Source organism: Psammomys obesus, unplaced genomic scaffold, assembly GCF_907164565.1.
Source record: "Psammomys obesus unplaced genomic scaffold, mPsaObe1.curated_primary_1811, whole genome shotgun sequence".
Lineage (NCBI taxonomy): Eukaryota > Metazoa > Chordata > Mammalia > Rodentia > Muridae > Psammomys > Psammomys obesus.
Window position 1 is genome coordinate 11,580,494 of NW_026596117.1, and position 15,117 is coordinate 11,595,610.

At 43.2% G+C, this 15,117-nt stretch overlaps 1 pseudogene; it reads left to right on the forward strand.

Moving 5' to 3' along the window:
- The window catches only part of LOC129692711 (40S ribosomal protein S18-like), a 69,003-nt pseudogene extending 56,237 nt beyond the window's left edge, over positions 1-12,766 (forward strand).
- Positions 12,767-15,117: the final 2,351 nt, after the last annotated feature.

Genomic DNA, 15,117 nt, shown 5'->3' on the forward strand with positions numbered 1-15,117 from the left:
GTGTCTGTATATATGCCATATATCTGTGTATTATATCTGTCATATGTTTTACACTTACATTTATATCTTATTATAATGCATACTACTAAGAATTCTGACTTAATACTTTTCAACCAACATATTTCTACACTGAATTTTTGCTTTGTTTAGCTTGTTGTTTTTTTGTTTGTTTGTTTGTTTGTTTGTTTTTAATTTCAAACTAGATCATCTCCTTTTCTTCTTTGAATTATTTCAGTAATACCCCACCATCAGAATTCCTACCTGCCTTCTGAAACACCCTCACGTGGCCCAGTTTCTTTGGGTTCCAGGGTGTAGCCTTCACTGTCTTCGAACTCTCTCTCTCTATATAGACCAGGCTGGCCTCAAACTCTGAGAGTTCTGCCTGCCTCTGTTTCCCGAATGCTAAGATTAAAGGCGTGGGCCACCATCTCCCAGCCACTCTGACATTCTCAATGTTTGTGCCTTTGCCCTTTGGGAATGGAATTCGTCCTTTCTTCCTTGACTCTTTCCCACCTTTTTAATCAGTAAGTTATCAGAACCCATTTGGTTCTAAGTGGTAAAAATACAATTCTATGTAACTTGAGCTAATTTAGGAATCTGTCACCAAGTGAGAGGGTTGGCTTAACAGTGTCCCTGAGCTTCGGAAGTACGCTGCTCAGGGGCTATCTGACCAAGGCAGCCACAGCAAAGCTCTGCAGACTGGTTGCTTAAACAGCAGGAATATATTTTCTCACAGTTCTAGAGGGTAGAAGTCAGGCATCAAGATGTCCCTAGAACTGGTTCCTCTGACAGCCTTTCTTCTTAGCTTGTAGATGTCTCTCACACTGTCTTCCCTCTGTGTGTCTTTCTCCTGGTCTCTTATAATCTTGTATGGGTGGTATATATGTGTGTGCATTCATGTGTGGCTGTGTACATGTGTGTGCAAATGCACATGGAGGCCAGAGGCTGATGACAGATTTCTCAGATATCATACTCTCCATCTCATTTTTTTTTTTAAAGCAGGATCATCTTGCTGGCTGTGAGCTCCAGGGATCCACCTGTCTCTGCCTCCCCATTGCTAGAATTATTGGTATGTGCTGCTACTCTCAGCTTTATAAGTTTGGGTATCTGAGACCCAAACTTATGTCTTTAAGCTTGTGTGTCAAGCATTTTACCAGCTGATCCATGTCCTTAGCCCCCATCTTTAAAAAATTGTCTCACCATGTAAGTTGACTGGCTCCAGATTCACCATCCTCTTGTCTCTGGCTTCTGTCTTTGCAGCTTGCCTCCACATCTGGCTCTCCCTATTTCTGTAGCATATGTAGATGTGACATTTTCCACGGACTTCTTAGCAGGAAGAGTGTATCTCTTACATACCCATCTTCTTTGCTCCTCCTTCCCCAAACTCCCAATATTAAGCTACCACATCTGGACTAATAACCTCTTACTGGAGGGATTATATAACCTGCCCTAATAACCTCATTTTATCTTGTTCTCCTCTCTAAAGACCCTGTATCCAAATACATTCATAGTCTGAGGTTCAGGAGTTTAAGACTTCAATGAACATGCCAGGAGAAGATAAGACTCTTCTCTTTGAACACTCTATCATTAACCCCTACCTTCCCATTCAACTCTACCTCATTTAGCCTATCTACAGGAAAAGAAATGGCACTCAGCATCCCTAGCCAGCTTATGGTTTCATTCATTAGGAAACCCACCCTGGAAAAGGGCTATCGGACCAGCAAGAGAAGAGGTTTTATTACAGTGGCCTTTCCAAACTCTGAGTCTGAGGAGAACATAGTGAAATGGGTCCCAAGTCCACTCACTGCTTTTATACAGAGTACATTTTGAAGAACAAAAATTTCTCATTTTCTAATTATTTCACAAAAAAACCAGCTTACTGTGCCAATCTCCATTCTTCCTCTCAGCCAAATGATTAAGAGAACATTCATTTCCTGCGTAAGGCCTGTCTTGCAGAATGCATATGCCCTCTGGGTAGGTTATTTCAATTCCGGCTATCCTGAGAAGATGGATTCTGGGAGGAGGAAGATCAGCCTGGGGTTACCACTTCAAATAATTTCTCCTCCCTTATAAAACTTAGTTGAACATATATCCTTCCCCTCGGCACATCCCACTGCTCCTGCAGATCTTAGAGCAGGTAGGACATTCTATGCTGTATTTACCAAGTTATCTTTTATCACCAATACCACAACCCTCTCGAAATGGTGTTTATGCCTTGCTCTGTGACAAAGGTTCTGGGGCAAAAACACACCAAAGAGCCACCAGCACTAAGTCATTACCATGCACTGAATTGTGTGCCTTAAAGTCATAGATTGAGGTCCTCCTGTCAAAGCTGAGATCTTCAGAGATGGAACCTTTGGGAGATGATTAAGTTTGATGAGGTGAAGAGGGTGAGACCCTGATGATGGCATTAGGACTCTCCTAAAACAAAATACCCCAAAGCTCTCTCTCAAAACACTCTCTATTTTGACCCTGCGGGGATCCAGGCTTAAGTCTCTAACTACCAGTCAGGAAGTCAGCCTTGACCAGAACCCAACAGCAGAGACCTTCCACTGGGTTCTCCACTTCTAAGACTTTGGGATGGAATTTCTGTTGCTGTGTTACTTTCTTATGGTTACTTGAGCAGACTAAAATACTTGATTATCCCTGTTCTTCCACTTCTCACAAGTATTAAAAGGTTCTTTAGGGTAGGAAAAAGGAACGTTATCACCCATCTCAACCTTGCATATAAGAATTTTTGTTTTAACCAGCTTAACTGTAGCTGATCTGTTTGTTCATTTTATGTTTGCAGTGTCAGGGATCAAAGCCCAAGTACTTTGTGCTTGCTCAACAAATACTCTACCACTGAGCTACATCCCCAATTCTAGGTAAAGACATGTTCAGGAAGGGAAAAATAGTATGTGTCAGAAGGACTTTACGTTTTGGAAGCTCTCTGTGGCTTCTTTGGATAAAAAAGAATCAACCATTATCTGTGGTCTGAGTGTTACAGTTGAGAGGCAGTTGAGGAGCACAGTGGTGGAATTTTGAGCCACATACCGGGGTTTAATCCTGATCTGGCCCATACTCTATGGCTCTAGTTCTGTGCCTTAGTTTCCTCATCCATATCACAGTAACAGTAGTGGTGTCCTCATCAGTGTTGGAGGAGACAGGGCAACTCCACATTGTGGATGACCCTGAGACGAGGAGAGTATCAACTGATGGCCACACTTACTCTTTGCCCCTGAAGACTTGTTGCCTTCTTGAATGCAGAGAGAATCAAACTGACTGAAACACAGATGGGTTATCCAAAAACATAGGAAAGTTAAAAAGGGGTGTGTGTGTGTGTGTATGTGTGTGTGTGTATGATATATTGCTCAAGTTGTAGTAGCATCATTAACATGTCTTGAACATCTATGACAGGCAGAACCTCAGAGCCATTAAAATAAGAATCCATGTTTAACAAATTCCCAGGTCATTTGGTAGCATAACTAAGCACAAGCTCTTGTTTCGATATTAGCTGTAGGTAGAGAATCATGAGTGCCTCCAGGAAAGGATTGGTGGAGGAGCTGAGGGGCTACTCTGCACTTTGGAGATCACAACTACTTTTTAGAACTGTAGCTGGTAGCTACCATGTGTCTGTGAAAGAAAATCAACAGACAGCAGCAGAGCTATTTAAAAAAACATTTGTTCTGTCTAGGTTTAGCAGAATCTGAGCTTAAGATCCTGGGACCTGAATGCCTCAGTATGAAACTGTAAAATGTACAAATTGAATATGCACAAAGCTTGAAATTTGCATATATTTCAGCCAATTGCATCAATTGGCCCATTATATCTACCTCAGTTTGATGCTCTTCTCTCTTGCTTCCACATACAAATACAACCTTTTATAATTTCATCCTGCCACTTTTTGAACTATTCCCTAATTATTTTTTAAATATTCCTTCTTCCAAGAGAGGTAGAGGGTGTCATTGTTTATAAAGCCTATGGCTTTTAGTATCTTTCATACCTGCATCCAACAAAGATACTACTCAGTCTCTCTCACACTTCATAAAGATGATGCAATGTACACAATAGACAGAAAAATAAATCATTCTTGTACCAAACTGAGTGGTGTTTCACATTTTTAACAGTAAAAATAAAAATAAAGTGGCTATATAATTGTTTGTTAAGGATGTCATGGGAACCCTGGAATTTTTAATGCCAAAAAAATGTAAGAAAATTATTCTAGACATTGTCTGCATTTAAATTATAGATCTAGGGGCTGCAGGGGACTCAGCAGATAAGAACACTTGCTACTCTTACAGAGATACCAAACGTGGTTCCTAGAACCCATGTGGCAGTTCACAACCGCATGTAATCCCAATTCCAGACCATTTGACTCTATCTTCTGGCCTCTGCAGGAACTCGACACAAACGTGGTACAGCCACATACATGCAGGCAAAACATTCATACACATAAAATAAAAATTAATAAACATTTAAAAACCATTGCTCTATTAAAGATAATACTGAGAGAAAATGCATCAGAAAACAAAACAAAACAAACAAAACACCAAGATCTCTATAAGCTAACAGGATCCGGCTATGGTATGACTCAGTGGTATGGGCCTCGGTTTTGACTCCCAGCAATGTAAAATAATGGCAGGTTGAATAAGGAGATGAAGAGATGGAACAGGACACTGAATGAAAGGTGGGTCTGGGACAGGTCTCCTAGTCCTCCATGAGGTAGTGGTGCTTGAATGACCCTGGTCATCCTGGGGTCTAGGTCTCCTTTCCCCTGTGGACAGAAAACAAGATGGACGTAGGAAATACTTTGATAATTCAGAGCCTTCCTAGGACACAAGTCTGATGAGGCTTACAGGCTCTGGAATGAGAATCTTGGATTTCCTGTAGTCACAGGCTTTTACTGTGTTCCCAAGAATATACTGGAAGCTGAGCAGTATATTGCTCAGAAGATGGCACACACCTGCGGGCTGTGTATGTGTGTGTGTCTTTATGCTGAAGCAGGAGGATTTTAAGTCTGAGGCCAGCTTGAGACACAGAGAAAGACTATAGGGAGTGAGAAGATGAAGAGGAAGTAGAGAAGGAAGAGAGAAGACAAAATGAGAAGAGAGGACCCTGGGAATATTTATTGAGGACCCTGAAGTCCAGAAACATTTTCTTTACCATAATCGTCTTGTTCTTCTCCTTCTGAGTCAAAGCCAAACCCATGATAGCACAGATTTTCTTGAGAAAAGAGAACTTGTTGCCACATGACTTGGACAGAGGAGCTCTCTTCTCTAAAGCTACTTTGGAATATGTGCCTTCACAACTGGCCAGATAGGTCCCTAATTCAATATCCTTGTATATAACTAGCTCACTGGCCACAAGTGATACTAGGCAATATGATGTCCGTGTGTGGGCAAGTCCTTTTCTGTTGCTCTTACCTGGTGTTTGTGCCCGCATAGCAGAAGGCATCTTCTCAGCCCGCAGGTCCAGCCCAAGAGGGAATGTCTTAGTTACTGTTCTATTGCTGTGATAAGACACCATGACCAAGGAGGATTACAGGAAAAAAAAAAGAGTTTGGGGGAGCTTACAGTTCCAGAGGATGAGTCCATAGCCATCATGGAGGTGAACATGGCAGCAAGCAGGCAGGCGTGGTGCTGAAGTGCTCACATCTTAATCCGTAAGCACCAGGCAGAGAGTGTTAACTGGGAATGCTGTGGGCTTTTGAACCCTAAAAGCACACCCCCAGGGACACTTCTCCAACAAGGCCACACACCTTCATTTTTCCTAAGCCATTTCACCAACTGGGGCCTGAGTACTCAAATGTATGAGCCTATAGGAGAATGGTCATTCAAACTACCACAGAGAGAATTCAAGGAATCACCATTCGTGTCAGGCAGAGAAGATCTACACCTGGTCCTCTCATCGAAGTTCCCTACGCCAACAACAAAGGGGAGGAAAGAGTGGCCTGTGGGCAGTGTTGTTCCACAGTCCTTGACACCCTCTCACGGTGCTATTCCTTTGGGTTCCCCACCCGAGTCTTCAGGTGAAGGTGTAGACTTAGCCACTTGCAAGGTTACACATCATCCAACTAGTTCATGAACCAAGGATGCAAAGAGGGCATCAGTCCAAGGCTGAAAATTCACCTTTCTGTATTCTGTAATGAAATACATCACCCAATATAGTGCATCAGAGATTCCAAAGTTTGATTTATTGGCAACTTGAAAATATTTCAATAACAAAAACTCCTCCTTTTTATCAAAATTTTTTTAGAGAACTTTAAGTCTCAGGGTTAAATTATCTTGTAAATTAAAGTTCGAGAAAATAATAAATTTCTAAAGCGAATCATCTCTCTTTTAGGACTCCAAAAGAGTAAATTTGTGGTCAGTTTTAAATTCACAAAAGGGGAGGTGGGACTCACATTCTTTCTGCAGCTGTCTCCCATCTTTCTTGACGTGGGGATGGACATACTGTCTTCAAAATTCCTCATGAAACTCATCCTTTTAGAAAATAAAAGCTTTGTTATGACATGTACAGTTATTACAGAGCTAGCTTTGGCGCCTTTGGCTGTGGGGAGCAAAGGCCATCTCAGCTAGTTCAGGATACATTAGCGTCTTAGAGTTAGTGTGCTAGCCTGCTGATGACCCTCTGCAGAGTCCCAGGGCAGCCACAGAGGAACGGGGAAAACATGAAGTTGGTGTGCCCAGGATCTGTGTCAAGTGTGCACAGCTGGAATTTAAGTCCTTTGAGGAGACTCTTCCATGTGGGGCTTGTAGGATGAGAATCTCTCCATTCTGAGTGAGGCCATGTATTTTTATTAGTTGGGAAACAAAAATTGAATAAGTCCATTGGGTACAATAAGCCATTTTAAAATGTGTGATCATAGTGGGATGGCTAAATTGACCTAATATGCATTACCTCAGATAACGTGTGTGTGTGTGTAAAGACGTAGACTTTAAGTATTTTTATCACCATATATACATATATCACCATTTATATACATATATATATATATATCAACACACCTATATGTGTTAAAGTCTATGTATATTTAAGAATATAGCCACCTATTCTTATCAAGTTGTGCTCATTAGTTTTGTGTAAACGACACACGCTAGTCACTGGAGAGGAGGAAGCCTCAGCTGAGAAAATGCTTTCCTAAGATTGCACTGTAGGCAAGCCTATGGAACATTTTCTTAATTAGTGATTGATGTGGGAGGGCCTAGTCCATTGTGGGTGGTGCCATCCCTGGGCTGGTGGGCCTGGGTTCTATAAGAAAGCAGGCTGAGTAAGCCATGGGGAGCAAACCAGTAAGCAGCACCCCTCCATTGCCTCTGCATCAGCTCCCGCCTCCAGGTTCTGCTTGAGTTCTTAACCTGACTTCCTTTGATAATGAACAATGATATGGAAGTATAAGCTAAATAAACCCTTTCTTCCCCAAATTGCATTGGTCATGGTTTTATCACAGCAATAGTAACCCTGACTAGGACACAACTATTGTCATCGTATTGTAAGAAAGACTCCCTAAATCTTATTCAGTGGGTTTTATAGGAGAACTTTCTTTCCTTCTCTTGTCTCTTCTGCCTGAATGCTGTAGGTTATGTCTCTTTCAAGAATGGAGCAGGTGCCGTGAAGGACACAGGGCCATATTCTTTTGGAACTGTAAGGAAACAGCTAGTCCTGGGCCACAGTACTGCAGCCCTTTTCTTTCAGTTCTGGTTTGCTGAAGCCAGAAGACCTTCTTGTTAAGATTTCTCCTCCTCTTCACATCTTCCTCCCCCATGAACCACACTTGGAAGATCCCTGATTCTCCCATGCTGATGCTAACATCATTAGAATCAGGGACCTAGCAAGCCCCAGCTTCTGCCCCCTTCTCTTCAGGAAGGAAGACTTCCTCAGGGCTTGGCATTCCAGGCTTCAAGGTCCTTTGTTTTCTGCTTAAGCAGCTGCAAAGTGACATTTGTTTGTGTGGCATGGGTCCTGCTGCTCCCAGAAAATCCCAGCTGAGCCCCTAGCAACATGACTTACTTGCAGACTGTCCTTCTCACCCGAAACCCTCAACAAAACCTTCACACGTTACACTACCCTCCTTGAATTATCCTCTGTGGATCTAGTAATGTCTTCTCACGTTGGGCTTCCATAGTAATAGAGAAAACAGTCAATGAATGGCAAGATGTTTTATCGTGTCCAACATCACTCTGGGTAGGAGTTTTCCTCCTGGAAGATACTGTCCCAACAAACTAACTTCTGCCCCAGCCTTCCCTGCTCCTGGTGGCAGGTCATATCTTTCCCTAAGCTTGCAAGGTCATGTTTTAGTCATGCATCCCCCAGACAGTAGGGGATGTTTGAATGCTCCCTTATATCAACTATAGAGACACATCTAGGAACTCTACCCTATTTTATATCCATTTTCCTAGTTATCTCTTCCTTACATGTCTCATCACGTAACCTCATTGGACAATTGTCTCACCTTCAATGGTGGTCATCTGGTTGCTCTTACTGTGGACGCCCATCAACATGTCTAAGACACGCCTCCCGTTTTCCTGAATTTCAACTCCTTCTGGAAGGTCCATCTGGTCACTTCTCTTGTTTTCTTGCCTATGAGGTAATTAACCCCCCACCCATGTTTCCATGCTTTTGGATCTTATAACAACGATAACTTCTCACCTTCTCCCACTTTGCTCAAGAGTCACAGACCTGGAAGCTCCCCCGATCCTGGTTCTTTCACCCAGGATTCTGGAGTAGCTTCCTTTCCAACTCTGGAGACATCGGTCCTTCCACTGGGAAGTTCCTCGTCAGCCTTGACATCCTGCTCTCATGTTATTTCCTCTTTGTTCTCTCCAGGTCCCTGTCCTATTGGTAAGAACTATGCATATTTCTCATGGCCCTGAAGTCCTCCCTAGATTTCCAGAGAAATCTGATTTCTGAAGAAACAACATTCCAGGCATGGGCCCTCTCAGCCACCTCCTGGGAGTGTGCTGGGAGGACCGGAGTGTCATCTTAGTGTCTCTCTGCATTGAAGAGAGCTTTACAAGGTACGATCCTATCCCTGTTCCTATTTTTTTTTTCTTTTCATTTTGGTTTCTCTATGAAGCCCATCACCCTTGAGTAAGTGGTAGACAGGGCTTATGTAGTTGGCTCAATCAATAGAAAAAGTCCGGGTTAAAAGCCAGTTGCCAAGCCAGACCATTGTGAGTGTTGTCTCAACCTATTTGGAGTGTCTTCTGTCACAGCACCTCCTGGGTTTGAAACTAACAGTTAGAGGTTAGACTCCATGCTTAGCTCTTACCTTCCCTTATTTTGTTCCTTTTCATCTTGACGTCTCTGCTTACAAACAAGATTGAGAAACACAATAAAGGCAATAAGTGTCACTCTGCCAACCCACACTTGAATGGCTTCTTCCTCCATTCTTAGTCTTATGTGCACTTTGGCATCTATGCCGAGCAATGCCTCAGGTTTATGATCAAGTGTGCTCTGCACAGTGGAACAGATGGAATGCATGTTTCAGGCTGGTGAGGTGGTGAATGGGTAAAAGACCTGCTGCCATGCCTGAGTTTTATCCTCAGGACCCATGTGGCAGTAGGAGAGAGCTGGAAACTGAAGGCCTCTGACCTCTACACACAACTCCTGCTCCCCACAACACACACAATTAAAAAATATTTATTTAATGTTCTTAATAAAGCCTACACTAGACAAAAACCATCCATTCTCTGCATGCAAAGCTTCCATAGACAGCCATGCCCAGTCTGAACGGAAATCCTATTTGCACCACACTCACAGCCTGACCTTGAAGCTGTTCAAACATAGGAAAGCTGGAGGAGCTTCCCTTGACATCTGGAGCCCTGTTTTTCTGTTTTTGCTGGGTATGTCCCATGGAAATGGGCCATGCGACAGCTATGAGGATTCTTAGGAAGCTTGAGCCATGCTCAGATAATTATCTCACTAGTGCAGATGGAGACCAGAACACCACACTCATCTCCCTTCAAAAAGCAGTCTGGGAATGTATGCTGTAGTCTGAAGAGTGCCTGCTGCTGTTAGAGCTAACTTAGAAGGCCATGGGCAAAACTGAGCATCCATGCCTCTCCTGTTGGATGACATTTCTGTGCACTGTGTATTCAAATTATGTTTTCTGTACCCAGAGATCTGGTTGCAGTCTGAACATTGGCATTGGCATTTCTAGGAAGCACCTCCTGTCTCAGAGTTGTCTAAAAATTGTTTTCCATTACATCTCATTGGTTAATAAAGAGCTGAACAGCCTATAGCTGGGCAGAAGAGAAGAAGGCGGGACTTCCGATCCAGTGAGGGAGTCCCAGTTAGAGAGTAGGGAGAGTGAATCGCCATAAGGGAGTGCTATGAGAGGAGTTGCCATGAGGACACAGATGAAGAAGGAAAAGCCAGGCAAGACTAAGATGCAGATAACAGGCCACATGGCTAGGAAGTAGGCCAGGCCAGCATAGTTGGTTAGAATAGATGAATATCTACCCACCTTATTAATAAATATAATAGGTCTTCATGTTATTATTTAGGAGCTAGAGCTGGCATAGAAACCCCTTAGTTTTACAGAGAGAGAGAGAACCCAGGATTCCTGCCACTAATATATGAGATGTGTCACATCCCATGGTCCTCAGTCTAGGGATGTCTCTAGGAGTCTGTTTCTGTGACTGTGGAAGTAACAGGTTTCTTATGTGTTATCCACTGTAATCACTGTTTTCTTATCTAAACTGTGGCCAGACTATTCAGAACACTCTGAAGGACTCCATCTCACCAGCCACCATACATAAAGAACCATACGTCCCACTTCCAGCTCCTTCCTGCCCTAAATCCACATCGCTCATCTTTCCCTGGTTCATTCCTGCCTCTTTCCTCTTGAACATGGCTGGCCATCTAGACCCGTCTCTCTTTAAACCGAAGTCCCAGTAAACACACATCCTGCCCCTCTGCTTTGGACCCCCAATTCTTCCCTCTCCCCTTTCTCAAATCTCACAAACATAACAGAACATCCCCAGGCCTCAGGGCAAAAAGATTTAAAAAAAAGAAAAAAAAAAAGGATTAGGCAAAATGAGCATTTCACATCTGCCAACATAGGGACATTTTAATCCACGAGCCTGACTACACTGCTTTGTCCCTTCTCTGACTGTTCACCCTGGGGATGAAACTGCCTAATCTGCTCCAGCAGGGGCAGTTAAACTTTAAAGACCCTCTCATCTACCATGGCATTGGGGCCTAGGGGAAAGCTATTATTATTAAACTTGTACCCCAGGCCTTCAACTCCCCTCTGATCTTGCTCTTGCTGGTTACACGCTTGATGCCTCTCCTGCTGGCATTTCTGTGTGGTATCACAGCTCCATGGATATTGATAAATATTATATAGGAGTCTATTAAATTAGTCTGAGGGCTGCCATGCTGGTCTCATTGATACCACAGATAGCTCTAAAGTTTAAGAGCTTCCAGGAAAGCTCTGGGTGATTTTCCTCATGTGGTTTAAATAAGCACTCAGTAGCCACTCAGAGGGCTGACAGGCTGGCCGCCCCAACCTTGTGTGCGAAAGCTATAGGCTCTGGTGGGAGACTGCTTCACTGTGCACTGGAGATAAGCTTGCACAGAGTTGAATTCCTTCATCTTCTGTGTCTTCCCATGCAGTGCAATGTAAACATCTATTAGTCAAGGTCTCTAGAGGAACAGAAACAATAGGATGAATCTGTGTATTTATAAGAGTGATTTATTAGAGTGTTTTACAGGCTGTGGTCCAGCTAGTCCAACAATGGCTGTCTATCGACAGAAAGTTCAAGAATCCCGTGGTTCTTCAGCCCTCAAGGCTGGATGTCTTAGCTGGTCTTCAGTACATGCCAGAATCCTGAAGTAGGCTCGAATGGGAAGGAATGAACTTGTCACCACCAGCTAGGCACATACCTTTAATCCCAGTACTTGGGGGGCAGAGGCAAATGGATGTCTATGAGTTTGAGGCAGGCTTGGTCTACAGAAAGAATTCCAAGGCTACACAGAGAAACCCTGTCTTGAAAAGCCAAAAAGAAAAAAAAAGAAAAAAGAAATTGGTCTTTCTATTTCAAAAGATTTAGTTAAGAAAAAAAAATCCTTCACAGGTGAACCCAGGTGCTTGGGTTTTAGTTAGTGCCAGGTATAAATTCCAGGGTTTTAGTTAATTCAAGTTGACCAAAAATTATAGCCATCACAGTGTCCTTTCCACCAGTTATTAAATTCTCCTTTCCAGACTTCATCATTGTTTTTTATTTTTAAGATTTGGGTTTTCTTTTTGCTCTTCCACAGGAGACCTACATGCCGCAGCTTGTGCCGCCGCCCTGTTTTTAGTGATCCTCGAGAAGTTCCAGTACATTTGGCGAGTACTCAACACCAACATCCATGGGTGGTGGACAATAGCCTTTGCCATCACTGCCATTAAGGGCGTGGGGCAGAGATATGCTCATGTGGTGCTGAGGAACGCAGACATTGACCTCACCAAGAGGGCTGGAGAGCTTACGGAGGATGAGGTAGAGCGGGTAATCACCATCATGCAGAACCCTTGACAGTACAAGATCCCAGACTGGTTCTTGAACAGACAGAGGATGTGAAGGATGGGAAGTACAGCCAGGTTCTGGCCAATGGTCTAGACAACAAGCTGTGTGAAGACCTGGAGCGGCTGAAGAAGATTTGAGCCCATAGGGGCCTGTGCCACTTCTGGGGCCTTCATGTCTGAGGTCAACACACCAAGAGCGCTGGCTGCCAGGGCTGTACTGTGTGTGTCCAAGAAGAAATGAGTCTCTGGGCCTTTGTTGTTAATAAATAGTTTATAAACCTAAAAAAAATGTTTTTTTTTTAATATGTATGTATGTGCAGGTCTCACAAAGGTCAGAAGAGGGTATCCACTCCTCAGGAACTGGACTTACAGATGGCTGTGAGACAGGATGTGGGTGCTGGGAACCAAATTCAGGTCCTCTTAAAAAAGCAACACGTGTTCTTGACTGTCAAGCCATTTCTCCAGCTTACACCCCAGCCCAACCCACTCCAAAGCTCACATCACTTCTTTCTTAACACTTCTCAATAGTTGCCCATTAAAAGATAGAGACAGAGTAGTGATAGAACACTCGCCTGGGGGTCAAAAAGTTAGAGAAATGGCCCCATAACTGTAGCTGCAAGAGAGTCCAGGGAAGCAGAGTGCAGTGTCCCACTGCTAAAAAATCTCTTCCCTAAAATAGCCTGGACAACTCCCTGCTAACAAGCCTGCTCCTCAGGGGTCCTTTCTATCCTCTCAGGTTAACTGAAATCTCTCTAAAACCTGCTCTTATTATAACTCCTCTTCAGAACTACATCAGAGAGTAAGATGAACTAGTTTGTGTCTCTATGATCATTTGTTCAGCATCCAGCTCCTTACTTGTGTCCTAAGTCTCCTTTCTTACCATGTCCATGGTGTGGCTCACTACCTCTCTTCAACAGATATGTTTAGTGAATAAGTGACTAAATGATGCCAAGAAGTCTGGGTACCCAGCAGCCCTTTGATAGGACATCTGTTATCTTAGATCCTGCCTCTCTTTTCCTTTTTATTCCTTTGTTCCATAAGCATGTGCCTAAGGCAAAAGAGTCATCTTACCCTGCGTAGAGATGACTTAGTAGCATCACACTCAGCCCCTGGAGCAGAAGGAACAGCACTGTAAGTCCCCAGCCAGCAGCTACTGTCACTGTCAGAGGCCACAGTGTGTTCCGAGGATAATTAGGACCATGACTCGGACTTCCTTTTGCCTGGGTGGCCAAGATACCATTAGCCTTCTGCTCTTCTATTTTTTGCCTATCCCAGATCCAACAAGACAGGTCGCTTTCTTCCCTAACCTCATTTCATTTTGGTCTCCTTATGGCGTGTCTGACTCCATAATCCAAAAATCCCAGAATCATCCACTATTCATTAAATTTCTTGACATCCTCCTGGTTACTTCTAATGAATATTTTGATGAATATTCAACGTAAGAGAAAAATAAGATTTAGCTAAAATGGGTATCTGCAAATACAGATCTATTTGAAGAAGGCGCCTGTCTGCGGCGATCTTCAGGTCCTGACTGCACACTCATTCTCTCCATACCCTGCCACTCTTGTTTCAACCTTTACTGAATCCTGAATTTGGGAGGCCATCTTAGGTCTCTATGGCCAAGCACAGAATCTGCAGGTGGAAGGTACAAGAAAGAGAAATGGAAGAGTGGGAAACATGTAGGGCAGAGGAGGCAGAAAGGGATGGTCTTAGGTTTAAACCTAGTTCTGTTTCTTCAGAACAATGTCTAGAAGCTGACCCATCCAGTGTGTAGCTATCAGCCACACGCATAACTAAAATTAAAGTTAGTTGAAATTCAAAATTCAGCACATGAGCAGTAACCATTTTTCAAGTGCTCCCTAGCCAGTAAGACAGGCGGCACAGAAATTCCATGACTGCAGAATTGGGCACCACTGGGCAGTCCTTAGGAAGGTCCTCAGTGCCCATCAGTGTTGCACAGTAAGGAAAGATGTAAAGAAACCAGCAATGGGTTTGTTTACCTTCTAAGAAGAGTGAAGACCTTGATTTCAGATCCTGAGCACAATGTGAAAGCCCACCTGTATTTCCGCGAGGACATCATTTCTATCTGTGAATAGCTCAGAAGTCTGAGCTTGGTGGTCCGCTTGCCACTGTTTATAGTACTGGGTCTTGAACCCAGATTCTCTGCATACTAGGCAAGTACCAAGCTACACTTCAGTCTATCCCTGAGATTAATAAACAGCAAGAATATAAGCCGAGAGATCCTCAGTTTGTGCGGTAATTACCTTATGACATCATAGACCTGCAGAATCTTGAAAGGGTGTTTTTTTTTTCCTTTTTTAAAGCCAACCTCCTTCTGATTAATTACTTCCATTACTTTTAACCTTAACCCATGTTTGAAACACCGCCACCCCGCCACAAGGAGCACAGAAGTGAGGCAAATTAGCAAGCCCTGTGATCGTCAAGGGGCAGCAGGCATAAAACTGCATTGATTTTAATCCATTAACATTGACTGTGAAATTATGTCTTTTCTTAATGTAGTAATTTGGTTAATAATATAGAAACTCTAAAGGAAATTCTCTTTTCAGGCAATCTTTAAAAAGCATGTTAGCTCTAATGTGCACAAGATATATATATATATA